This window comes from Canis lupus, chromosome 25 (genome assembly GCF_048164855.1).
Source record: "Canis lupus baileyi chromosome 25, mCanLup2.hap1, whole genome shotgun sequence".
NCBI classification, from domain to species: Eukaryota; Metazoa; Chordata; class Mammalia; order Carnivora; family Canidae; genus Canis; species Canis lupus.
The window spans coordinates 41116274-41142408 of record NC_132862.1 but is presented as its reverse complement, the minus strand read 5'-3'; the positions used below and the strand labels follow the sequence as shown (position 1 = coordinate 41142408).

The 26135-nt window shown below is 42.3% G+C and overlaps 1 long non-coding RNA gene across 2 annotated transcripts; it reads left to right on the top strand.

The window, feature by feature from the left end:
* The first annotated feature begins 811 nt into the window (after window positions 1-811).
* On the top strand, window positions 812-25632 carry LOC140617632 (uncharacterized). 2 transcript variants are annotated; one of them, XR_012017815.1, is made up of 6 exons: window positions 812-873; window positions 2695-2774; window positions 3351-3419; window positions 19107-19306; window positions 19872-20456; window positions 23012-25632. It is a non-coding gene; the product is annotated as an uncharacterized lncRNA (long non-coding RNA). The 2 variants fall into 2 exon arrangements; XR_012017814.1 differs by having other exon boundaries at window positions 19107-20456.
* The last annotated feature ends 503 nt before the right edge of the window (window positions 25633-26135 follow it).

The following is a 26135-nucleotide window of genomic DNA, read 5'->3' as shown; positions in this document are numbered from 1 at the left end:
CTCTGGAATGAGTTGCTGAATCAGGCTGCGAGGGTCTCTGCTGGCGGTCTCCAGCAGACAGGGACAACTGCCATCTGGAACGGGTTAGTCTCACTCCTGCCTGGAGGCTAGAGGATGGACCCAATGACCCTTGCAGGTCCCTTTCTTCCCTAGGCCTCTCCAATTACCTTCTCTAATTTCCAGGGAACATGCTTTCTCTAGGGAAAAATGAATCCGGGGCTCCAGCTTCCCTTGGGAGTCTGCAAACGATTTCACTTTCCAGTTTGGGGAATATGAGCACCATGAGAGAAAATGCACAGCGGACTGTCAGAAGAAAACATTTCAACAACAACACACTATACATTTAGATTCTTCCCAGCAACTAATGCTCCTAGTGGGTGCAGCACAAACTGGGAGGCTTACCCGAGTCTTCTTCCTGGACCCCCAGCCCTCTCCTAGGGCTCTTAATTGGCTCCCTTCTCTGCTTGATCCCTGGGCGGGGCCTCATCTCAGAACACTGCCCCTTCCTACCTTAGCCAGGGTGCTGGAGGTTAATGAGGCCGCCTGCAGGAGTCACAGCTTCATCCTTGGGGTGTTCCAACCCTCGTGCAGCCCTGAGAGTATGGGCTACTTGTGGCACGTTTTTTCCTGGTTCTTATCTTACTTCTCCGAATTTCTATTTTCTGAACCCAAGCTAGGATGCACCGCCTGACAAAGGATTTCTCTGATGCTCTGGGTTTAAGGTTAACGATGACAGTAGCTTCTGTTTAAGCTATTGACTAAATGTCTATTTTGCTAAGCACCTTATATGCATGTTTCATTTGCTCCCACAGGAACCACATAAGGAAATGAGGTTCAGAGACATTTATCGAGTTGTCTAAAGTCACGCAGCCAGTAAGTGACAGAGCTACAATTGCCATCTTGTCCTGACTTCAGCACTCGCACTCTCTGCCATAAAACTAAACTCAGAGGTGTAATTATGGGCTTTGCCAACAGTCACGTATCATTTTGATGCCAAAACATTGGCATTTCCCAGATCTTTTTTTTTTTTTTTTGAAGTTTTTTACACTGAAAGTTTTTAATCATACAGAAAAACCACAGAATCGGAAATGAGCTCCCATCCCCCTGGTCCAACAATTACCAACATTTTGCCATACTTACTCCATCTAACCATTTCTTCTTCTTCTTTTTTTTTTCTATAGTACTTTAAAGAAAATTCCTGACATTGTGTCTTTTTCCCCTAAATACTTCCATATGTAGCTCAAAGGGGGAAGGAGAGTGGAAGGAGCGATTTCATACAGAATCACAAAACCAAACACCTCACACAGATAAACATTTCTTCGTGTCACCTAATACCCAGTTCAGCTCTAATTTTTCCTTCTGTGTCATCAATGCCTCTTCACATTGGCTTGTTTGACTCAGGATACAAACGAGATGCATGTACTGCATTTGGTTTCAAGTTTTCTAAGCTTCTTAATTTACATTTTTATCCTCTCTTTTCCCTTTCCATTTCATTGATTATTAAAGAAACTGTGTCCATTTTCTGGACGAATGCTTCACAATCCTGATTTGCTGGATTGCTTCTGTGGAGTGTGTTTGACTTGTTCTTCTATCTCCCGTATTCCCTGCAAACGTATAGCTGGAAAAGCTTGATGAGGTTCATTTCATTAGCAAGAACACCACATAGATGGTACAGTGCACTTGGTACCTGATTGTCTATTTTTATTTTATTTTATTTTTATTTTTTTCAAGTAATCCCTATACCTAACGTGGGGTTCAAACTCATGACCCTGAGACAAGAGTCGCATGCTCCATGTACTGAGCCAGCCAGGTGCTCCTCTAATTGTCAATTATAGTGCAGAGAAATATTAATGTGTTTGGACGGCTCCCAGATACTGTGATGGCTGATAGACACAAAAGATTAAATTCCAAAAGACACAAAATTTAAATTCCATATAGTCTTGGATTATCTGACTTTGCACTATATTCTCTTGAGTGGTACGTTTAAAGACTAATCTGCATCACATGCGAAAGCCACAGTATTTCAGCTTCAGTAGGGCTCACTCAGCCTTTGAGGTCCAAAGGCCTCCTTTGTGTAGGGGAGAAGAGTCACCTCCAAGGTGCTTGGAAGAGTTGCCTGTTGTTAGGTGTAGGCAATCTTTCCCTTGAATGCTATCTTGTGGGTGTGGACCGCATTAATGAATTAATAACGACTCAGGAATTAGAAAGTGCCTGGCTGACTCTGGAAGATAGGAAGTATGAACTGAATCAAGAAACAGCCAGGCACAGACCCTGTGTGCTGAGGGAGGCAGCTGGAGGAAATAGCTGGAGCATAAAATGTGGAGAACTATTGATACTCTCAGAGAAAGTAAGCAGGGGGAGACAATAAATTGGTGGGACTTGGACTAAGGAAGAGCCAAATTTTTAAAGACAAGGCAATGAATATAATTCAGAGTGAGAAACTCTAGCAAATATTAAGGTGTGCTTGGAACTTGGGGACTGTATATAGGGCCAGCCAGAAGAGACTTAGAATCACAGAGTCCTCAGACTGAAGGGTCCCATAAATCTCCAATCCAACCTCCTACTTTTGCAGATAGAGACATTGGGACTTAAAAAAGGGGAGCCACTTACTTAAGGTGACACAAAATTACAGCTAGGACAAGAATCTAGTCTTAGGTCCTCCCACCTCACTGTTCTGCATTGTGCTTCTTCAAGGAGCAGTGGCTGCTCTGGAAGAAGTCAAGCTGGCCTGGGGTGGAAAAGGTCTGCACGGAGAAGCCAGACTTCTTTTGTTGGTAAGCCAGCTTAAGCCAAACTTCTGTGATTAAGCCATTTGACCATAATTTGCTTAAGTCTTTTTTTTTTTTTTAAGATTTATTTATTTATTTGAGAGAGAGAGAGAGAGCAAGAGAGAGCGTGCATATGCATGGGGGAGGGGTAGAGGGACAGAGAATCTCCAGTAGACTAAATGCTGAGGGCGGAGCTGGACTCAGGACTCCGCCCTCAAAATCAAGAGTAGGAAGTAGGAAGCATAGCTCCAGCCAGGCACTCCTTTGTTCAAGTCTTGATAGCTTGTGTGCTGTTATTCTTCTCACTATGTGAACTACTTAGTACTGATAATGATGTGCTGTGCAGGAGGGTAACTATAGGAAGTGTGGAGTGGGCTATATATATAGTTCCATGGTCTAGGTTTAAAAAACAGTAGCCCTGGGGTGCCTGGCTGGCTCAGTTGGAGGAACTTGTGACTCTTGATCTTGGGGTCATGAGTTCGAGCCCCACGGTGGGTATAGAGATTACTTAAAAAATAAATAAACTTAAAAAAAAAAAAAAAAAAGCAACAGCCCTACAAATCCTCATCCATTGTCCCATAGCAGCAAGTAAGGCTGGAAGACAGGGCTAGACACAGACAACGGAACGGTGTTGTTACTGATCCTTCTTTGGTAAGTGATGATCTGCCTGAGGGCTGGGGCCTTGAATCAGTCACCTATACCTTCTTAGCACTTAGCAGAAGAAGTTGCATATAATAATAAGTGATACTTAATATGTCTAGTTGAACTACTGAATAAATACCCAACAAGGTAAACCATCTTAATCACATACTCCTCTTCATCCATGCCTCCTCACTGATCTAGTGTTGTGTTCCAGAGCAGTGGTCTTTAGTTGTCACTTGCTTACTTAACACCCTGGCCCTACCACACACATACAGAATTTTAAAAGTTATTTATTCTTTCTGTCATTTGTAAGTCAACATCTGAAAGTTTACATCAAAAGCTTAAATTTGTAGGCATGCCTGAGTGGTTCAGCCATTGGGGGTCTGCCTTCAGCTCAGGGCATGATCCTGGAGTCCTGGGGTGGAGTTCTACATCGGGCTCCCTGCATGGAGCCTGCTTCTCCCTCTGCTTGTGTCTCTGCCTCTCTCTCTCTGTGTCCCTCATGAATAAATAAAAAAAAATCTTTTAAAAAAAAGTTTAAATTTGTAAATAAGATGGATAATTTCCAGGGTATTATAAATATTGGCATTTGAAAATAAAAATCCAAAGTCACACTTTTACATGGATCCAATGGAAAATAGTTATGATAATTATTTGATATACAAAATCATCCATTTAAAAATTATGAATGAATTCTTCTTTGTGGTTGAGAATTTTATATGGTTTTCTTTCTCCTTAAATTGCATTTCTACTATACCTATTGTAATTTTATTCAACAAAAATAAGTTCAAAAACATAATTTTTCAAAATACCTGTAACTGTTATGTTTTGTTTTGTTTTTTGAGAGAGAGCTTGAGGGAGGTGGCCTGGAGAGGGGCAGAGAGAGATTCCTAAGCAGGCTCATGCCCAGCATGGATCTCACAACCCTGAGATCATGACCTGAGCTAAAATCAAGAGTCAGATGCCTAAACAACTGAGCCACACAGAAGCTCCTGTAACTGTTATGTTCTAGTTGTCAAAATTATTGTTTTATGTTATGTTATAATAACTATTAGTAGTACATAATTGATCAAGACAATATAAAATATTATACATTTCAGTAAGAAGAGAAACTTTTAATAAAAAGTAGCAACACATACCATATCCTGGTCATAAAACAAACCTCAAAAAATTTAAAAGAATTGAAATAATATAGACTGTGTCCTCCAACCAAGTGAAATCAAACTAGAAATCAATAACAGAAAGATAACAGGAAAATATCAAAACACTTTTACATAATCCATGAGAAGAGAGGAAGTCTCAAGGGAAATCCAAAAATACATTGAACTGAAAGGAAATGAAATACAGCATATCAAAAGTTGTGGGACACAGCTAAGCAATGCTGAGAGGAAAGTATGTAGCACTAAATGCTTACTTTAGAAAAGAGGGAAGTCTCATATCAATAAACCAAATCTCCACCTCAACAATCTAGAAAATGAAGAGCAAATGAACCCCAGGGCAAGCAGAAGGACCGAAAATTATAAAGGTAAGAAGAGAAATCAATGAAGTTTAAAAACAGAAAAGCAATAAAGAAAATTTGTGATATAAAGAGCAGGTTCTCTAGGAAGAATAAAATTTACAAACCCTCAGCAAGACTGACAAAGAAAAAATAATAAGAGAGAGAAAATATATAAATGACCAATATCAGGAATGGAAGTGTGGATATCACTACAGAGTCTGAAGACATCAAAATAATAATAAAATTCTATGAACAACTCTACTCTCATAAACTTGACAATTTAGATGAAATAGATTAATATCTCAAAAAACAACCTTTCAAATAATTATAAAAATTATAACTCACCCAGGATGAAAAAAGACAATCTGGAAAACCATATGACAATTAAGAATTCATAATTTTAAAACTCCTGCCCAAAGGAATCTCCAGACCCAGATGGTTTCAGTGGAAAAAGTTACCAAATATTTAAAGAAAAATTAACACCAATTCTACACAATCTCTTCCAGAAAATAGAAGAGGAAATACATTCTAGTTCATTTTATGAGGCTATAATTATCAAGATCCAAAACTAACCAAAGATGGAAGAAAGAACATAGGAAAGAAAGAGACAGAGGGAGGAAGGAAAAGGATAGGGAGGGAGGGAGGGAGGAAGGAAAGAAGGAAACTATAGACGAATAAACCTCATAAATATAGACAAAAGTTCTTAATAAAATAAGCAAATAGAATTCAACAACATATAAAAAGAATTATACACCATTACTAAGTGGGGTTTATCCCAGAAATGTGAGGCTAGTTCAGTATTTTTAAATCATCAATGTAATCAGTCATATTAAAAACAGAAAATAAGAAAACATGTATGATCATATCCACCAATGCATAAAAAACATTTGACAAATTTCAATATCTATTCAACATAAAAATTTTTAGGAAAAAAGAACAGGAATAGAGAGGAACTTCCTCGGCTTGATGAAGAAAATCTACAAAACACCTCCATCTAACATCACAGTTAAAGGTAAAAAACTAAAATGCTTTCCTCCTAAGATTGGGAACAAGGCAATGATGTCTACTTTCACGGCTTTTATTCAGTATAGTGCTAGAAGTTCTTGCCAGGACAATAAGGCAAGAAAAAAAATAAAAATCATATAGATCAGAAAAAAGGAATAAAATTACCCATACTTGCAGATCACATGATTGTCCACGCAGAAAATTCCAAGGAATCTGCAAAAGACTACCTCGAACAAATAAATGAGTTTGGCAAGGTCACAGACTATGAGATATTCATACAAAAATCAATAAATTGATTCCCATAAACTGTATATAGGCAAATGGGCACCAAAAGAAAAAATATAATGCCATGTTACAATTGATCAAAAAGCCGAAATACTGATGTATAAATCTAACAAAACATGTACAGGACATGTATGCCTAAAATTATACAATGCTGATGAAAGAAATCAATAAGATCTAAATGGAGAGACATGCTGCGTGCATGTACTGTACGAATCAACACAGCAAATATGTCAATTCTCCCCAAATTGATATACAGGTACACATACTTCTTACCAAAATCCCAACAAGATTTTTGTCAAATAGTCACAAGATTATTCTAAAATTTGCATGGAAAGGCAAAGGAACTAGAACAGCCAGAACAATTTCAAAAAAGAGAAAGAAATTAGGAAAAACCATTTTCCCTGATTTCAAGATTTGCTTTATAGGTGCAATAAGTCAATTATCAAGACTGTGTGTTATTGGTGGAAGAATAGACATAGAGAGACTAGAACAGAACAGAAAACACAAAAATAGACCCACAACATGTGTCCAACTCCTTTTTGTCAAGGGTACAAAAGACACACAGTGGAGAAAAGATAGCCTTTTCAACAAATGGTGCTGGCACAAATGGACAGCCATAGATATATTAACAACAAAACAAACAAAACAAAACAAAAAAACATCAACTTAAGTTTCACACCTTATACAAAAATTGACTCAAGATGGATCATAGATTTAACTGTAAATTATAAAACTATAAAATTTTTAGGAAAAAAAAAGAGAAAATCATGAGGATCTAGGACTAACCAAAGAGTTTTAAGACATAACACTAAAAGTGTGATCCATAAAAGGAAAAGCTGATAAATCAGAGTTTATCAAAATTTAAAATTTTTGCTCAGCAAAAGACCCTGTTAAGAGGATAAAAAGTCAAGCCAAAGATCGGAAGAAAATATTTGCAAACTGACAGAGTACTTAGTATCTAGAATGTATTAAAAAAACTCTCAGAGCTTAACAGTAAAAAACAAGTAAAACAAACAAAAACCAATCCAATTAGAAAATGGGTAGAACACATGAAAAGGCATTGTACCAAAGAGAATATATGGACAGCAAATAAGTACTTGAAAAGATATTCAATATCATTAGCCACAAAGAAAATGCAAGTAAAATCATGAGCTATCATTGCATACTCTTCAGAATAGTTAAAATAAGATACACTTGGATCCAAGAAAATAAATATATTCTCTCACCACTCCAATCCAACATCATACTAGAATTCCCAGATAATTTAATAAAAGAAGAAAGAAAGTAAAAGGTATACATATTCTGAAGGAAGAAATATAACTTTCTTTGTTTGCAGATGATATGATTATCTATGTAGAAAATCCCAAAGAATTAACAAAATAAAGCTTTCTGGAACTAATAAGTGTTTATAAAGAGGTTGCAGGATACAACATTAGTATACAAAAGTCAATTGCTTTCCTATATACCAGCGATGAATATTTGGAATTTAAAAATTAAAAACCCACTACCATTTATATTAGCATGCCTCAAAATGAAATACTTATATATAAATCTAAGAAAATGTAAAAGAGATCTATATGAGGAAAAAAAACCTCTGAGGAAAGTAATCAAAGACATAAAAACATAAAGAAATATTCCATATTCATAAATAGGAAGACTTAATATTGTTCAAGTATTAAAGTTCCTCCCAAATGGTCTATAGAGCCAACACAATCCCATTCAAAATCCCAGCAACTAATTTTGAGAATATCAGCAAACTGATTCTAAGTTTACATGAAAAGACAAAAAAGCCAGGATAGCCAACACAATATTGAAGAACAAAGGCAGAAGATAGACACTACCCGACTTCATGACCTACCATAAAACTACAGTAATCAAGACAGTGTGGCGTTGGTGAAAGTATACACAAATAGATCAGTGGAACAAAACAGAGAGACCTATACAAATATGCTCAACCGATCTTAGGTAAAGGATGAATGGAAAGTCAATGGAAAAAAGACAGTATTTTCAATGAATATTACTGAGAACAATTGGACATCTACATGCAAAAAAAAAATGTAATCTAGGCACACACCTTACGACTTCCACAAAAATTAACTCCAAGTGGATCATTAAACCTACATGTAAAAGGCAGAACTATAAAACGTCTACAAGATAACCTGAGGAAAATCTACATGAGATAATATTTGGCCATGACTTTCAAATATAACACAAAAAACATAGTCTGTGAACGAAAAAATCTGATAGGTTGGACTTCATTTAAATTGAGAACTTCTATTTTATGAAAGACACTTTCAAGAGAATGAAAAGCCAAGTCAAAGACTGGGAGAAAATCTTTGCCAACACACATCTGATAGAGGACTATTATCTAAAATACACCCCCAAAAAACCTCTTAAAACCCAACAATAGGAAAACAAACAATACAACTACAAAGTGGGCAAGAGATCTGACACCTCACCAAAAAAGATATATAATTGCAAATAAACATAAAAATATGTTCAACATAATACATCATTAGGGAAATGTACATTTAAAAAACAGGCACTACATATCTATTAGAACGGTTAAAACCCCAAACACTGATAACACCAAATGCCATAAAGGAGATCGAACAATAGGAATTCTCATTCATTGCTGGTAGGAATACAAAATGGTACAGCTACTTTGTAAGACATGCTGGCATATTCTTACAAAGCTAAAGGTAGTCTTGCCATACAATCCAGTAATTGCATTCCTTGCTATTTACCCACATGAATAAAAACTTGTGTCCACACAAAACTGTGTGCACAAATGTTTCTAGCAGCCTTATTCATAATTACCAAATAATGAGTATCTTTCGGTGGGTAATTGACTAAACAAGTGGTGGTACAACCGTACAATGGATTATTATTCAGTAATAAGAAAAAATGAGCTATCAAGACATGAAAAGACATGGAGAAACCTTAAAATCATATTGCTAAGTGAAAGAAATCAATCTGAAAAGACTACACGCTCTATGATTCCAAATACATGACATTCTAAAAAGGCAAAACTATGGAGACAATTAAAAAATCATTGGTTAAAATTAAAAAAAAATAAAAATAAAAATAAAAAATCATTGGTTGTAAGGGATTTGCAAGGTGAGAGGGAGGGTGTACAGGAATTTTTAGGGCAATGAAACTATTTTGTACACTGTATTTTAATACTTTAATGGGCAATATGTAACATTATACATTTATTAAAACCCAAAGAATTATAAAAGAGTAAATCCTAATGTGAAATATGAGTTTTGGTTAATAACAATGTATCAGTAATTGTTTACCAATTATAACATGCACCACCTTAATGGAATATGTTAATAATAGGAGAAATTATATGCTGGGGAGGGGAGAGAAGGAGGAAAGAGAATATGTCTATGGAAACTTTCTGTATTCTCAATTTTTCTGAAACCTTAAAAATGCTCTAACAAATAATGTCTAGTAATTTTTTTTTAAGTGCAATCTCCCATAAAGAAGAATTCCAGAGAATTTATGCAGGAACCCCTCCCTCAAAGAGGTAGAGATTAACACCTAACCCCATGAGGGTGGTCTGCCGTTGGTAACCTGCTTTTAAAGAGAAAAAAAAAATTACAGAAAGGGAGAAACAGAGTAACTCAACAGTGGAGAAACCTGACAGACTCTCCCTCGCCCGGTGATCAAGGTTGACATCATAAGTCATGATCGCAAGCACCCTTGGTATGATGTGATGACAATGGCACCTCTTCTTTGTGGTAATCCTCCCCGAACCCACGACCTCAGGCTAACCTTGAGGAAAACAAAACAAACCCGAATTGAAGGATATTCTATAAACTACCCGGCCGGCCGGTGCACTTCAAAATTGTTAGGGTCTTTAAAAACAAGGGAAATCTGAGAAACTGTTACAGAGATAAGACAAAAGAGATGCGACAGATAAAAGTAATGTGGTCCCCTGGTGGAATCCCCTAACAGAAGAAGGACACTAGGAACAAACTAGTGAAACCTAAATAAACTGCGACATTTAGTTAAAAGTGATGTGTCGATGTTGATTCCTTAGTTGTGACAATGGGACCAGACAGATGTAACATGTTAACAGTAAGGGAAATTGAGTGAGGGCTGCATGGACCTCTCTTCTATCTTTGCAACTTTTCTACCTATCTAAACGGATCCTAAAATTTAAAGTCTATTACAAAACCACACGTTTAAAAAAGGAAGATCACTGACTGCCAGTGAAGATGCAGAGAAACTGGATCCCTCATACGTTGCTAGTGGAAACGAAAAAGGGTAAGAGTCACTCAGGAAGACCCTTCGGCGCTTTTTAAAAATTAAACATGCAACCTCTATGTGATCCCACAATTGGACTCCTGGATATTTATGCCAGGGAACTTCTGTGAAAACTTAGTCACATAAAAACCTGTGTATGAGTATTTATAGAGGCTTTTCCTGTAATAGCTCCCAACTGAAAACAACCCAGATGTCCTTCGCTGTGTGAGTGGTTAAACAGATTGTACGTAGGACATCCATACCATGGCATATCACTCAACAGTAAGAAGGAACAGACTATTGGTACACACAACAGCCTGAATAAACCTCCAGGGAACGTTGCTGAGTGAAAGGAGCCAAGCCCAAAAGGTTGCGTAGTTGATAATTCTATCCTAAAACATTCTTGAAATGACAAAATAACAGAAATGAAGACCAAATTAGTGGTTAAGAAGGGGCAAGATGGAGGAAAGCTAGGTGTGTTTATAAAAGGTCAACCTGAAGAATCCTGGTGGTAATGGAAATATTCTGTATCTTGACTATATTGTTATCAATGTCCTGGTTATAATATTGTGCTAGAGTGTTGCAAGATGTTACCGTTGGATAAAAGCTACCCAGGATATCTGTGCATTATTTCTTACAACTACATGTGAATCTATTTCCTCTAAATGAGAAGTTCAATTAAGAATTTTTTACTGGAAAATTATTTCTTAATGAAAAGATTAAGGCTTTAATTTTAATTGCTTTATGTAGCCATGCATGATATTACTTGTTATTAGAATTAGACAGGCATCAGTATCTATTTTATTCCTGCTTTTCATTTTTATAGAAGTAGTGCTGGGAAACTTTGTTCACATAAATAAGTTTGGAAGGAGTTTTATTATAGCAATATGATTTAACTCTCTGAACTCTTTCCAAGTTCTATGCCAAAAATAACATACAGCTCTATCATCAAGAATTATTTTTAATAATCTATCAGCTGACAACTCGATTAGGTCCTCCTCTGATATCTTTGAAAGCAAAGAATTGGAAAACATCTGACTTACAAATACCTAGTGTTCAGTCTTTGCAGTCATTAGCTTTCTCTGCTTCTGAAGAGTCACTAAAATGCTTTACCTGGACTCATCAAAAGATTTAGTATCCTTACTATTCTTTTTCTTGGTGGCACCTTCTAATTTGATACACTTAGAAAGAGTAAGATAAATTGAAATAGTGTTAATTTCAGCACACATATGCCAACAACTTTTATAAAATTATTTTACATGATCATATTCTTAATTTTATTATTGTCAAACTTTTCAAAATGTAGATTTTTTAAATGTAAGCTTCAGATTTAACAAAGTTTATGAATAACTTCCACAATCATTTACAAACACTCACAAATCATAGCCTAATCATTGAAAGTAATTATCATTGTAAAAGTAATCACCCAGGGTAGATTTATTCTCTATCCAAACAAAAAAGAAAACCATCACACTTAGTTTTAATCTTGTAATCCAAATCAGTGTGTTAATATATGTCCTCACAGCAAACAGTCTACATTCTAAGATGATAGACAGATAGATACAGAGAGGAGAGAGAGAGAGAGAGAGCTTGAACTCTTACCATGAATTTATCATATATCACCTGGATGAAGTAATGTACCACCACCTTGCCTATTTCCTGTCTTCACTCACTGTATTTTTATGGGATTTGCATGATTGCAGTATTTTGTTTGACAATCACTGGGATATGGATGAGAAGATTCATTAAACAAAAAATATCACGTTTCCTAGCTCATTGTGCAATATATCTGAATTCAAAATATCTTCCAAATGGGGCAAAGTACCCCATTTCTAATGCCATGCTTTGCCCTTAACAGAAATCTGTATATGACAAGGAAAGACACAAAGCTTCGAGTTTTATGTTGTCTTCCTTAATATTCCCAGTTACCCCTTGATGCCATCAAGGTTTTTATACTTGCCTTAATGCACCATAATAAGTTTGGGGATGAATAAAAGTTAATGAATTTTTTCTTTTTTATAAAATGAGCAAAGAGCTATTGAGAAAGAATAGGCAAGAACAGAGAACCAGCCAATGCGGGTGTGTTGTCAAGCAGATCAACTTCAGGGAAGGGTAGAAATGGAATTAAGGATCTAGAAACCGATTCCCTTAAATCAACTCATGCCTGAATATCCCTTGGTAAGTCTTCATGTCTCCTCAGGCACACTCACACTCCAGCTGGTAAACATTATTTTCCCTTCTTGCCACCCACACACACAGAAGCAGGTGTATCTAGAATGTTATCTGAACTTAAAGACCTTCTTGTCCATCATTTCAGTACTGTTTGAGCCCTAACCAATGAACGTACCTAGTTGGGTAAGCAGCAGTGTTGAATTTATACTTAGTGCAATGGTGAGGTATTAAGAAAGAGAAGTCAAATGTCTTCAGGAAGCAATAGCCCATGACAAGAAGCCAGGGAGACATACATGAAACAAACACACCACACATGAAAGGTGCATAAGAATATGGCAAAAATATTTACACTTCTTACTGAAAGGGAGGTAGGAGACTGCTAGAGGGGTTGAAGGAACTGGAAATAAGGGATCTCGAAGATTGGGGAGATTTCAGGAGGAGTTGCATTTGTTTCAGAGATTCAGAAATAGGCACAAATGAATTTTGTTAGGGTAAGTAAGGCCAATGGACTTAGACCTTTTAAAAATGTCCACAGTTATCTCTTGGTAAATAAAAATGTTTGCCCTTCTTTCCTATTCATAGGTAATATTTTGTTCTTTAAAAAAAAGATTTTATTTATTTATTCACGATAGACATAGAGAGAGAGAGGCAGAGACACAGGCAGAGGGAGAAGCAGGCTCCATGCCAGGAGCCTGATGTGGGACTCGATCCCGGGATTCCAGGATTGTGCCCCGGGCCAAAGGCAGGCACCAAACTGCTGAGCCACCCAGGGATCCCTAATATTTGGTTCTTGAGCCAGACTTCTATATTCAATGATAAGACAGAGAAACGGGAGAGATAGAGGGAGAGAGAGAGATGGAAGGAATGAGAGAAAAGAAAAGAGGCATGGAGGAATGAAAGGAGGAAGGAAGACAACCAGTTTCCATCCCCTTAGAATTTCAGCTCAATTTCTGGACTGGTGGTAGTCGGATGTATTAATTTATACTAAAGTGTTAATGGCTTACAACATGTATACCCTTCAGCTCCAAGATCCCTTTCAGTTCAAAGGCTCTGTGACATGTTATGTATCTTAAGGAATCAAAGTACAATAAAAGAATAAGACAAAAGGAAGTTTAGAGTAAAAGAATGGGGGGACACTCCCTGTCTTCCTCATTCAGGCATTCCAATCAGGGAACTCCATGCAGCAGCTATAACTTACTGAGCACACCAATAGGTCCATTAGTGACCATCAGCCAGTAGATGGCGGTCTTCATATTAACTGACTTCACTGGATTGGCCCTCCTTTCTACAAGATCGTATTTGTGGGGTTGGTTAGCTTAACGCATAGGTGCAGTAGGAAGCTACCTACACATTGTGAATTGGACAGCCCTAGGTTAGGTCTCCACCTGCTCAAAATTAACTTCCTCATTGACCCTGCAATTTATTCTAAAATTCAAATTTATCCAATTCTTGGGGGCAGGGGGTGGGGATGCCAAGCAGGAAGGGGAACTGAGGTTAGTCATTAACACTTTAGCAGGAACTAATATGGTATTTTAACTCATGAGAGAAAAGATCTTGAAACGTATTTTAAAAGACTGGTAAGTTCCTAAAAGAGGATCTGCACAGGTTTGGTGGTTGTTTAGGCAAGACATTCTATATTGTAAGCTGGAGTAGCATGTAGGCACCTAAGTTATATCCTTAAAAAAAGAAAAAGGCAAAAGAGAAAGAGAAAGAAAGAAAGAAAGAAAGAAAGAAAGAAAGAAAGAAAGAAAGAAAGAAAGAAAGAAAGAAAGAGAAAGGTAGGAAGAAAACAAATGGTGGATTGGAGTAGATCAATTTTGCTTGAGATCAGACCGGGTGTCCCCACATTGGTTCCTTCAGTTCCCATCTCACAGTAACAGACTCAGAACCCGAAGGTTTGTTAAAAAGTCCATAAAGCTTCTCACACCTTGGCTGTGTCCAGTGACTACATAATTCCTTGTCACTCTATTCTGTTGCCCATGGTCCTGGATCTGTTTGGGCCAGCCCCTTTTTCATCTCTAGGATGGCCGGAGAAGTGAGGGAACATAGACAAAAAGGGATTATTCAAAGGGGGGCAAAGACAGTGAGAAGACTGTAACTGGTACAATACCTGCCCCATGGTACACTGGAGAAGACAGGACCTAGTCAACAAGATACTGTCTTCAAAGACTTTAGGGCAGCCCCGGTGGCTCAGCGGTTTAGCGCCACCTTCAGCCCAAGGCCTGATCCTGGAGACCAGGGATTGAGTCTTGCATCGGGCTTCCTGCATGGAGCCTGCTTCTCCCTCTGCCTGTGTCTCTGCCTCTCCCTCTGTGTCTATCGTGAATAAATAAAATAAATCTTTAAAAATAAAACAAAACAGTGTGACATAAAGAAAATTTCACCTTCTGGGATGATGATTATATAATAATAGTAATAATAATAATAACTCACATTTGTTGAACCATCATGGTGAAAAACTGTATTTCACATACCTGATCTCAGTTAATAATTACAACATTTCTGTGAAGTGGGTGTTATTATAACCGCCATTTATGGATGGGGAAACAAAGGTAGAGAGGAGTTAAGGAACATAGGAAGGCTGAACATTTAACCACTTGTTGGTCCCCTCTTAGATTGATCAGCTGCCCTGAGAGGCAAGTCGCCCCCTACAGTGGCATTGAAGCAGACATGGGATACATTGGGCAGGAGTGCTGTCAAGGAGACACATTGGATTCAATTATCTTAAAAGATTATTTATTTATTCATGAGAGATACAGAGAGAGGCAGAGACACAGGCAGGGGGAGAAGCAGGCTCCAAGCAGGGAGCCCAATGTGGGACTCGATCCGAGTCTCCAGGACCACACCCTGGGCTGAAGGCGGCGCTAAACCGCTGAGCCACTAGGGCTGCCCTAGATTTAAAGATCTTAAAAGTTTTCCCAACCCTTCAGGCAAGTGGGTTGTTCAGTCACTCAACAGACGTGTGGAGTGCCAGGCAGTGTCCTAGGCACTATGACAGATCATGTTACTAAAAGGAAGAAGGGAAGAAGCAAAGAGAGGGAAGGGGCAGAGGAGAACCTTCTAAGGGGTTAAAAGATTAGCTTTTTTTTTTTTTTTTAGTACAATTGTGACAGCTACTATCTCATAGAAGTGAAGAAATGCTATATAAAGGGGAATACAATCTAGTCTAAGGAATCAAGGAAGGTGACATTTAAGCTGTGACCTGGAAGCTGAGTAAGAGGTACTTTGTCCATAGATAAGGGGGCAAGGAGCAGGGTGGGGGATTCATGGGTTTTGAGCAGGGGAGAAAAGTAGAGTTCTGTGTCTTCAAAGCCTACTATAATTGCTTTGTGGATGTTGGAATGGAAAGAATGGAGAGAAGACGTTAGGAGACCAGTGAGGAGATTAGCATAGGAATAGGAAATGGCCCTCTTTCCACATGGTTCACAAGGCACTGCCCACCCACATCCACTGGGGTGCATCTTCCTGAAGGGGAAGGAAACCCAGGAGGGGAAGATGGAAGATAGGCCTGGGACCTACAGTAGGTCTCCACCAGCCCAACCGCCAGCAGCTGTCCCAGCTGGTCAATGCACTTGGTGAGGTTTTCAAGTCCGAATTCAGCAAACAGGGTGGAGCAGGGTGTGCCTGGGGGCTCTTGTGCACCCTTCCATAATTAAGGACAGCTGTCCTGAGCTGTAGCCCCAAGTGTCTACCTCCCACACTGCCCATCATTACTGGTTCCTTCTCCACCATCCAGAAGTGTGGGAAGTTGGGGCCGAAGACAAAAAATTCCAGGCAGCAGCTAGGGAGTCAAAGAGAAGGAAAGTTTATTCTGCAAAGAAGTCTCAAGTCAGATAATTATTCTAAATGCACAAAAGAATTAAGAATGGATGCATATTTCATGCAAATTTGGCAAATGAGAGTCCTGATAAGCCCGGAAGTGGGAAGAACAAAGGGCTCTGAATGAGGTCTAATGCTGATTTTTCCCCCAACTTACTGGGCGGCCTTGGATAAGACTTTTGACCTTTCTCTCTCTGCTTCCTCACTCTCAAAAACAGAGATAATCGTATTTATCACTTTTATCTTTCAAGGATGCTGTAAACCTCAAGCTTACAAGAAAAGTGTTCTGAAAGTTAAAATCTTGATACAGAAGTGAGGCAGTGGTTCGTTAGGACTGAAAATCAGATGGCAGGCTTGGGAAAGAGCCAGGCTTTGCTCCAGCTGCCCATGATGTCATTCAATGCTTTTCACTGGAAATCAAGACTTCATGTTCTAGTAGGTCTTTAGAGTGTACAGTGCCCCTGCCATAAGCTCCTTTACACCACTTGCCCGGCACTTGCCCCTGCTCCCACAAGCCCCAGATTCTTAAGACTTTGCAGCTGAGACCCTGCCGAAGTATCTTCAATCAAGTTACAGAGCAGCTTTCCCTCTTCTCTGCCAAAGTCTTAAGAAATCCTTCCAATACAGTCAGTGGCCGCTATAAGCCAATGTTCCAGGGATGTTTAAGTGGGAGAGGTCTTGAACAATATGACTGTGAGTGCAGTACAACTTTTCATTTTGCCTTTTTGCTTTTTTTTTAATTTAAATTCAATTAGCCAACATACAGTACATCATTAGTTTCAGATATAGTGTTCAATAATTCATCAGTTGCGTATAAGACCCAGCGCTCATCACATCACATACAAGTTTTCATTTTGATTTGACTTCTCTAGAAATAATTGAAACTTGACCTCCTTGCTTAAAGCAGCACCCTGTTCCCTGCTCTTTCACCAAAGGTACAGGCCCCTATTGCATTTTCTTCAAACATCTACCATGTCTAAACTTTTTCATCCATTTGCTCATTGTCTGTCTCTCCACCAAAAAGAAAGCTCCGTAAGTTGAGAAGCCAAGTCTGTTGTATTCAATCCTCTATCTCTGATACCTAAAACTATGTCTGGCACATAGTAAGATTTTTGATTGACTGAATGAATAGATGTTATTGGGCTTTTTAAAATTTGTATATTGTCTGTTATCTGTCTTCATCCACTAGAATAGGTCTGCCAGGAGATCCTCAACACCTAGAACCCCAAGCACTTGAAAAGCATTTGCTGAATGAATGAATGAATGAATGAATGAGTTTGTGAGTGAGTGCTAGAAATGAATATAGGCTGAAGAGTCCAGAAAAAATTCCTGGAGGAAGGGGAATCTGAGCTGGTCTTAAAAGAGTTAGTCGAGTTTGGATGTCATCATCATTTTAATCTCATTATTCTGCGAGATCTGACATTAACAACAGTGAGCTAACATTATCATCAGAGGGCTTGCTATGTATGAGGCATTATTTGGGGGCACTTTATCACCATGTTTCATATCTCAGAGAACATATTTGGGCCAGTTTATAAGCCAACCTGAAATAATTTTCTGCCTTAAAAAAAAATTGGGTTTGACACATTCTTGTTGTGGAAGTCAGCCATTGTTCAGTGATGCTCTGAACAGCTGCAGACCAGAGGAACCCAGAGGAAGCTCCTCCTGCCTGCTGTTTAAGCAGCTGGCAGGTTAACAGAGACCACCCCAGACCCTGCAGCTATCAGCAGCTGCTCGAGCGGATGGAAATTCTGTTGCCCACAGAGTCCAACAGATGAGAACAGAGGGAGTGGCCTTGGCCACTGGTAAGACCTGTGTATGTCAGCCCTAACGTGGAGGAAGTTTTTGAGTCCCTAAAGGTCAACTAGTTAGCATGGTTCAGATAAGAATACTTCAGAGTTCCAGCAAGAACGTCTGTGTGTCCCCGCAGTCAGGTACAGTGAGGGCCACCCCAACTGCTGGGGTGGGGAAGTCTATTGGTGTGGCTTCACTATAAACTTGTTTCCATACTTACTTCAGCCCCTTACAAGGCTACGTAGCCAAACTTCTAGATTTGTCAAGAATCAGAGGTGAAGGAAGTCAGAGAGATTATTTAGACTGAGCCCCGTGTCTGTGTCTAAGGGATGAGCCACTCATTTGATGGAGGGTCAAATCGTTTTAATTTTTCAATGGAGGGTCATCGTCCTGCCCCAGGCCACATAGCCAGCTGACAGCAGCTAAAGAGTCAAGCTTCTTAACCCAAAGGCCAGTGCTCTCATGTCAGTTTTGGACTAAATAGGTTTCTGCAGTATTATTATTAGTGATTCTATTGCTTTATCTTTTTTCAAACAGCAATCATCAGGGTGTTATTAACAAAACAATTATGAATCATATTATCAAGCAAGTCTATGTCAGACTTCATGCTAAGGGTTTTATTTAAAATTGACATTAACACTCATGATAATACGCTTTCATTTATTCAGAATGATGGAAGTTTCAAGGTGAAAGAATCTCTACCAAGTGAAATACCTTGTAGAAATTATAATCTCTCTGTAATTTAAAATGTAATTAATGACTCTCAACACAAAAAACAAACCAGACCCAGTTAAGTTTTTCTTGAGGGTACAATAGAACAGAAAATTCTCAGGCTTCTGAAGCAGATGACTTGTGTTCTAATTTAGATTCTAGATTCCACTGTCTTCTAAATGTGTGACCTCAGGCAAGTTGCTTAACCTCTCTGAGCTTTGGATCCCTCATCATTCAACTGAGGATAATCAGACTGATTCCACATGCTTCCTACCACGTGATGCTGCCGCCCTGGCCACAACTTGGATCACCAATGGCCTCTTGTGATCCTCTGTAGAATGCCAGCTGCCTGAAAGTAGGTTGTGAGCCTCACCAATGGGAATGTCTAGCTGGGATAGTTACTAAGCCATCAGAGCTTCTGACGGGACATTGGAATGGGAGATACTCTGAGAGGATCCAGAGAATGAGGTGGTCCAGAGCCTAGAGACAGAGAGAGGGATATGTGGAAGCCGTTAGTAAACAAAAACATCGTGACGGGGGAAAGAAGAGTGGGGAGGTCAGTCTTGTGGTGGCAGCGCTCATGATAAATAGAGGCATTTGCAAAGAGAGGGCAGTCATGGAGGCCCTGAGGCTGCAAGAGCCACCGATAGGCAGGCAGGCTACGAGGAAGATGGGAAGGGAATGATTTGAAGCTGAGAACAGCAGCGGGAGGGGTGGGAGTACAGGTGGAAGAGGAGCCTGGACAGAGGTACAAGTTCCCGGGTTGCTCTAGGGTCCCTCCAGCTGCTGTGGCCTCCACAGCCTCCTCAGACAGCTGGGTTGCCACCACCTCAGCATACTCTGGCAGCTGTTTTCTCAAACAAGCTCTGGGTATCTTGTAGAGACAGAGAAAAAAAATACAACGTGGCCTTTCCCCCCAGGGAGTGCTTCATCTCGTTCTCATAGAAGTAGAGCTAATACGGAACACACAAAATCAAGTGGTGGCGACACCCACACACTTCCTAACTGGGCAGACGTGGACTTCAGTCCTAGCTCTGCCATCTGCTGACCGTGGAAGCTGGGAAGAAGCTGGTGATCCCCGCGGGGCTCCTCGTGCTCCTGGGGGGCGCAGGTGCGCAGGGCCCACGGGCCTGGCCTGTCCCACGGCCACATCACACTCGTCCTAGTTTCCGGGCCTTCCCCCACTGTGCCCTGCTGGGATGCAGCCCCCTTTTGCTCTGGGAGACGAGACGAAAGCCGAGGGAGAGAGAAGACCAGAAACACACGTCGAGAAAGGCTGCCTCCAGTTATCCCGGCGAGGGGGCCCCAGGGCCCAACTTCCTTGACCGAGACTCGCACCAGTGCCTCCCGGGCCCGCTGGCACGAGGCCACCGTGAGCTGCGCGCCCGCCCGGCACCGGGCCTCTGCGAGCGGCCTCCGCGCTGGAGAGGGACCGAGGGACAAGGACGCTCCAGCTGCAGGCCAGTTCCTAGAAAGTCCGATGAAATGGATGTCATTCCTTTGCTGTGAGTAATCAGCCCAACAAAGCCCACTGGTATTTCCGAGTCCATTCCCAGTGCCCAGAGCCCAGCCCCGCGGCACAGCAGCTGCAGGGAGTGGAATGCAGCTCGCAGGCACTTTGTCCTGGATTTGGCCTTAGGAGAGCCTCTTGGCCCGGAAGTGGAGAGGCGCCCTGAAGGTCACTCGGCCGACCGCGGCGTTTGGGGACCCCCTTTCGCCCGTCCAAGCACGGGGACCAGGGGAACAAGGGTGGGCACAGGAAAACGATGTTCCTTATCTGCTCGATCTTCCACTGGAAGGGGCTACAGGAGAGAGCCAGACAGGGAAAGGGCAACTCGGCCTCCCGTGGGGTGTCTGCCCCCCCCACCTTTCTCCTTCCTTCTCCATCTTTGGAGCCCAGAACAGGCCATCCCTGCACTCCTCCCCTTCCAGCCCGCTCACCAGAAGTCTGGGGCAACCACCATCCCGGTCGCGTGCGGCTGCAGAGCTGCTCCTTATTCCCTGAGGAGTGGCAGCAGGGGCTTCTCTAATCTGAGAGCCCATGGGCCTGGGTAGGTTGCACTGGGAAGCCCTGTCTTTTGCCTCGGCTCATTCAGTAGTCCCAGAGGCCCCACTGGGAGGTGTTAGGACCCATCCTTACCAATGAGGAAACTGAGGCACAGCAAAATTAAATGGCTTGCTCAAGACCCCGCAGCCCCTCTTTCCACTGCCTAGACAAACCTTCTGCAACCTCCAGGCCGATTTTAAAAAGACAGCAGCTTTGAGAGCTCCCTGTTCCTCAACCAACCTCCCACCAAAATGAAAGAATACCCCTGCAAGAGCCACCAGCCACAGCTAACTGCCCCACAGCCCCAAAAGGAAAACTCTAAAGTGCCCTCTTCCAAATGGGCTGCTCTCCCCCAGCATAATTTTCAGGCAGGCATTAAGGCTTCCGGGAGCCAGCTCCTGGGCGGGAGCATTTCTTTTGCATGCACTGCCTGTTGCAATTTCTGACCTTCCCCAGGGTGTAAGCAATAGTCTTGAGGTAGCTGGGGGTGGGGGTGAGGGTGGGGATCCAGGGGTCTGTGCCCCTCGAATCTGGCATCCTTGTAAACATCCTGATCATTCTGGATTTACCAGCTCAGAAAAGAAGATTCTTGTAAGCACACAGTTGCCTGTGGTCAGGGGGATGATCTCAAACCGCTTCTAGTTCCTGGGCCAGCAGCCAGCTGCCTTGGATGGTCAGAAGGTGAAATTTGAATGCTAGTGAATGGGAGAGCGGAAGTTCAGCAAGGCTGAGTTAAGCCCATTCATGAAAAAGATCTAGTCTCACTTCCTTATTGCCAGGAGTCGTGTGTGGAGGGTGTGCCTGCGCGCTGCTGTCTCACTTTTTCACCCGACCCCTCCCCTCTTTCCTTCCTTCCTTCCTTCCTTCCTACCTTCCTTCCTTTCCTCTCTCTCTCTCTCTTTCTTTCTTTCTTTCTTTCTTTCTTTCTTTCTTTCTTTCTTTCTTTCTTTTCTTCTTCTTTCCTTTCTTTTTTTTTTCTTTCTCTCTCTTTCCTCTCTCCACAAAAATCTAAAGTTCATCCTCAGGAAACTGCCAAAGAATGTGTAACTGGTCTGTGGTTTGCTGAAAAAAAGAAAGAAAGGAAGAAAGAAAAAGAAAGATTCATAGGAAGAAAATACCCTCCCTCCCTAAAACCTCTCTCTTATACACACACACATAAACACACACACACACACACACATGCACACACGTGCACATGGGCATTCAGTATCACTAGTGGGAAAGGTTAAGAGTCAGATTTGTCATCTGCCCTCTGGTTCCCGATGCAGTCCCCACCCCATCCCCACCCCCGCCCCGTCCCTGCTGTTCTCCCTCCCAGTCCCTGTGGCTTGAGATGGTAGTCAGCCCTGGATGGAAGGCCAGCACAGTCGTAAGGCTGACCCATACGAACTTTTCTGAGGTTTAACTCCAGACTTCTCCAGTGGAGAAATTCACTACCACTGAGTTGGGCGGGCGCCTTTGGCAGCCTGTGCCCACCTCTAGTGGCATGATTTCCAAGCTTTCAGAAGGCCACGTGGAGCTGCAAAACCCGAGGCCAGTTAATCTCCAGGAATGTCAGTCTCCTTGTCTGTAAAATGGGGCTGATAATAGTTGTGCCCTCCTCTTGGAACACTGGTGCAGGGGCTAAGGTAACACACACAGCCCGATGTGTGTGGAATGGGAAGTGCTGTGTTGTCCCCGAACACCCATGTGACAGGGAATTCACTAGACTGCAAGGCCGTCTGTTCATTTTCAGTCCCACTGTTAAGACAGCACTGACTTTGCTGGGCTTTTCTGCGCCTTCAGAGAGATGGAGGCGCCTCCTTTACCTTTGGTAGTAGAAATTGGGGTGGCTACCAAGAAAATACACCCACCTGGCTCAGCTGGACCCACTCCTGATTCACCAGGGCCTCACAGCCCTTCGCATGAGAAAGAAGATGTATCTCAGGGAAGATGAAACCGAAGTGCCCAAAATGATTAATTGGTGCAGGAGATTTTAAGTGCCAGTTTTTCATTGTTTTTCTCCACCTCTAGCCAAGAAGTGCTTACTAGGCACCCACAATGATTTCGGAGTCACCCTGGGGGAGGCGCACCTGTCCCACCGCGGAGGCCACCTCCATGCGTGCAGCAGGTGGAAGAGCAGTAGGCACTTTCCCCGATGGTAAGCGCCGTCTCCTGCGCTGCTGGTGCCCCCTGAAATCCCATTCCTGCTGCTCCTGCACCCTGGTAAAGCGGTGTCGTGACAACTGCTATTCAGGAAGTCCTCCCTCAGGAGGAATAAAGTCATCTGGAGAGGTATTACCCCTCTCTCCGTGTTACAGAACAAGACACTGATGCCCAGAGAGATCGTGGCGATGGTTTGAAGCTGCCAGATTTCTCCAAGCTTCTGTCCCTGCCACAAAGGTGGTTTCTCCAACAGGTGCAGATGACACAGGGCACTGTTTTTATTCCCCCTCCCCAGTCCATAGTTCTTCTTCACTGAGCTGGGCAGGAGCTTCCAACCAGCCTGCAAGTTCCCTCCCAGACACGGGCCACCGCACACCCCTGCTTCTGGTGTGCTCTGCCCCTGGATTTGGCCATGCAATGCACACACATTGAGTGCTTCCTAGAACCCCAGAGTGCAGACAGTCCAAGCCTGCAGACCCCAGGGTGGAGAAGGAGGGGCTCCCAACTAAGGGATCTCTCTCAGCGCCTTCACTTCCTTCCCCCTCCGTGGCCCTCCCCCATGTCCCCAAGCCATCCATTGATAGTGAAAGAGAGGAAACATCTGCTCTGAGTTCAGCTCCTCTGCCCTCGGGTCAGGGCGACTTATAGGAAGAGATGGTTGGAGGGATTGCAACCTTGAAATAAACCAACGGTTCAGTTGCAGTGCACCCCCACCCTGTATCTTTTCCCCCCACTGTCACTCTCCCAGCGACCCCTACCCCTGCCAGCACCCAGCAGACAGCTGCTGCCACCACTCCCAGAAACCAGAGAGTCCATGACCAGAGTGGGGGCTCCAGGCGTCTCTGCCAGGACAATGAAGATACGGATGGATGTTCCCAGAGCCAAGGTGGGACATCACCAGACACTCTTCCAAAGCTCCCTAAATGTGATCTTCCTCCAAAAGTCTTTTTTGTTCCCTTCTCCCTCTCTAATCACACTGAACGATCTTCTGTGGATCATTCACTCTGTGCCAGGCACTTACACAAATTAGTTTATTTAATCATCGTAATGGCCCTTCTCACAGATGACGGGACGAAAGCATAGGAAGGTGAGGTCACTTTTTCCAATGTCACACAGCTGTGAAGTGGCCGAGTTCAGAGCCAAACCCCATCAGACTCCAAAGCTTATGTTTTCAGCCTCTACGCCAACCTGTCTCATGAGTGCCCCCAAGTCCTTTTCTCCCCCACACCAGACCCTCAGTATTCAGGCACCAACCACCATCTTATAGCAACTGGTATTATGCTGCCGTCCTCTGCCGACCTGTCAGGAATTCTTCACTTGCTCGTTTCATTCATGTTCTAAGTGAGGAGTCAAAATCTACCATGTGGTCAGCATGTGCTCCGTATTGAGGAAGAACAAAACACTTTACACACCATTCCTAACTTCTACGAGGTATGCGGCTGTTAGGGAGCAATGATAAATGGGGCGGCACAGAGAGTAAATGTTCCCAGACCTTCGGGGAGGGGGGCCTACCTGGTTAGCTCAGGCCTATTCTCTCCCTCCTATCTCCTGATTCTCTTTGTGGCTTTGAAAACTAAATACATGGTGAGCACCCAGGGTGAGTGGTTCAAAGACAGGTGAGGTCCCAGGGCTGATGGTGAGGTACGGCCAGGGCGCCGTGCTGAATGTCAGCAGGCCCCCAGGATCACGGCCAGTGACTATCTAGAGCCGAAAGGAGGACAGAGGCAAATGTCTGGTGCCAGTTAAAGAGGCCGTAAATCCAAGAGACACTGGGGAAGGCAGGCAGAGTGCCACAGAAGTTGCGGTTTATAAGCAAAGAAGAGATTACAAGGGGATGTTGGGCCTTGTTGGGGGAGGGTGCCTGAGTGACTGGTGAGGGACAAGCCTTGATCCAGCAGGGCATGGAGAGGCCACAACTCACACCGTGGGTCATGAGGTGGTATTTGGAACAGCAGAGGGAGGAGGGTGGTCTTCGTGGCTGTCTAGTAGCTGCAGCATTCCTGACAGCTGGTGTGCTCTTTCTGGGCATGATAGAAAGCAGTGCCGAAGAGCTTTGGGGTTGGGCAGACCTGGGTTTGAAGCCCAGCTTCACCGGTACTAGCAGTCTGAGCCCATGCAATTTGTTTTAACCCTCCAAACTGTGGTTCTGTTATCTAAAAAGTGGGTATAATAATACCCACTGCACAGTGTTGTGGTAAGAAGTCAATGGAGCATGTGTGAGAAGAATTTCACACAGTGCTTGACAGATGCGAACATCCTCCAGATTGCCAAACTATTATGTCCTCCTGTCTTGGTGTCTGGGTGATCACGCCAATTCATTCACTGGTTGGGAAGTATGAAAATGTGCTGTGCGCAGCCCGGGTGGCTCAGCGGTTTAGCACCGCCTTCAGCCCGGGGCGTGACCCTGGAGACCTGGGATGGAGTCCCACGTCAGGCCCCCTGTGCCTGCTTCTCCCTCTGCCTGTGTCTCTGCCTCTCTCTCTGTCTCTCTGTGTCTCATGAATAAATAAATAAAATCTTTAAAAAAGAAAATGTGCTGAGTTTTTGTAGATTATCCCTCTGTCCTTAAGACAGTGCCTGGGAAAATCCTCCCATCTTCAGCAATATCACAGGGACGGTGAGGTGGTCTCCACTCCAACAGAAAGGTCTCAAGCAGCATGATCGATAACCGGCATTGTGCTAGAAACCTGCATAATGCTACACACACACACACACACACACACACACACAGCCTCAATAAATAACTTATGTGATGAATGAATGAATCCCTTACATATGTGGGAAGAGAACATCTTTCAAGAGCATACTGAGTGGATGGTACATACAGTGAACACTGACATGCAGCCTTTTCCCACCTACTCTGCCCCCCAGGAATTTGAAATTAGAAAAAAACTCTCAGAGAGGAAAACTGAAATGGACTTACAGTGCATCCAAGCAGAGCTTGTGATTACCTTAAAGAGAGAATGATTCTCTAGGCATCCAGCCTTCACTG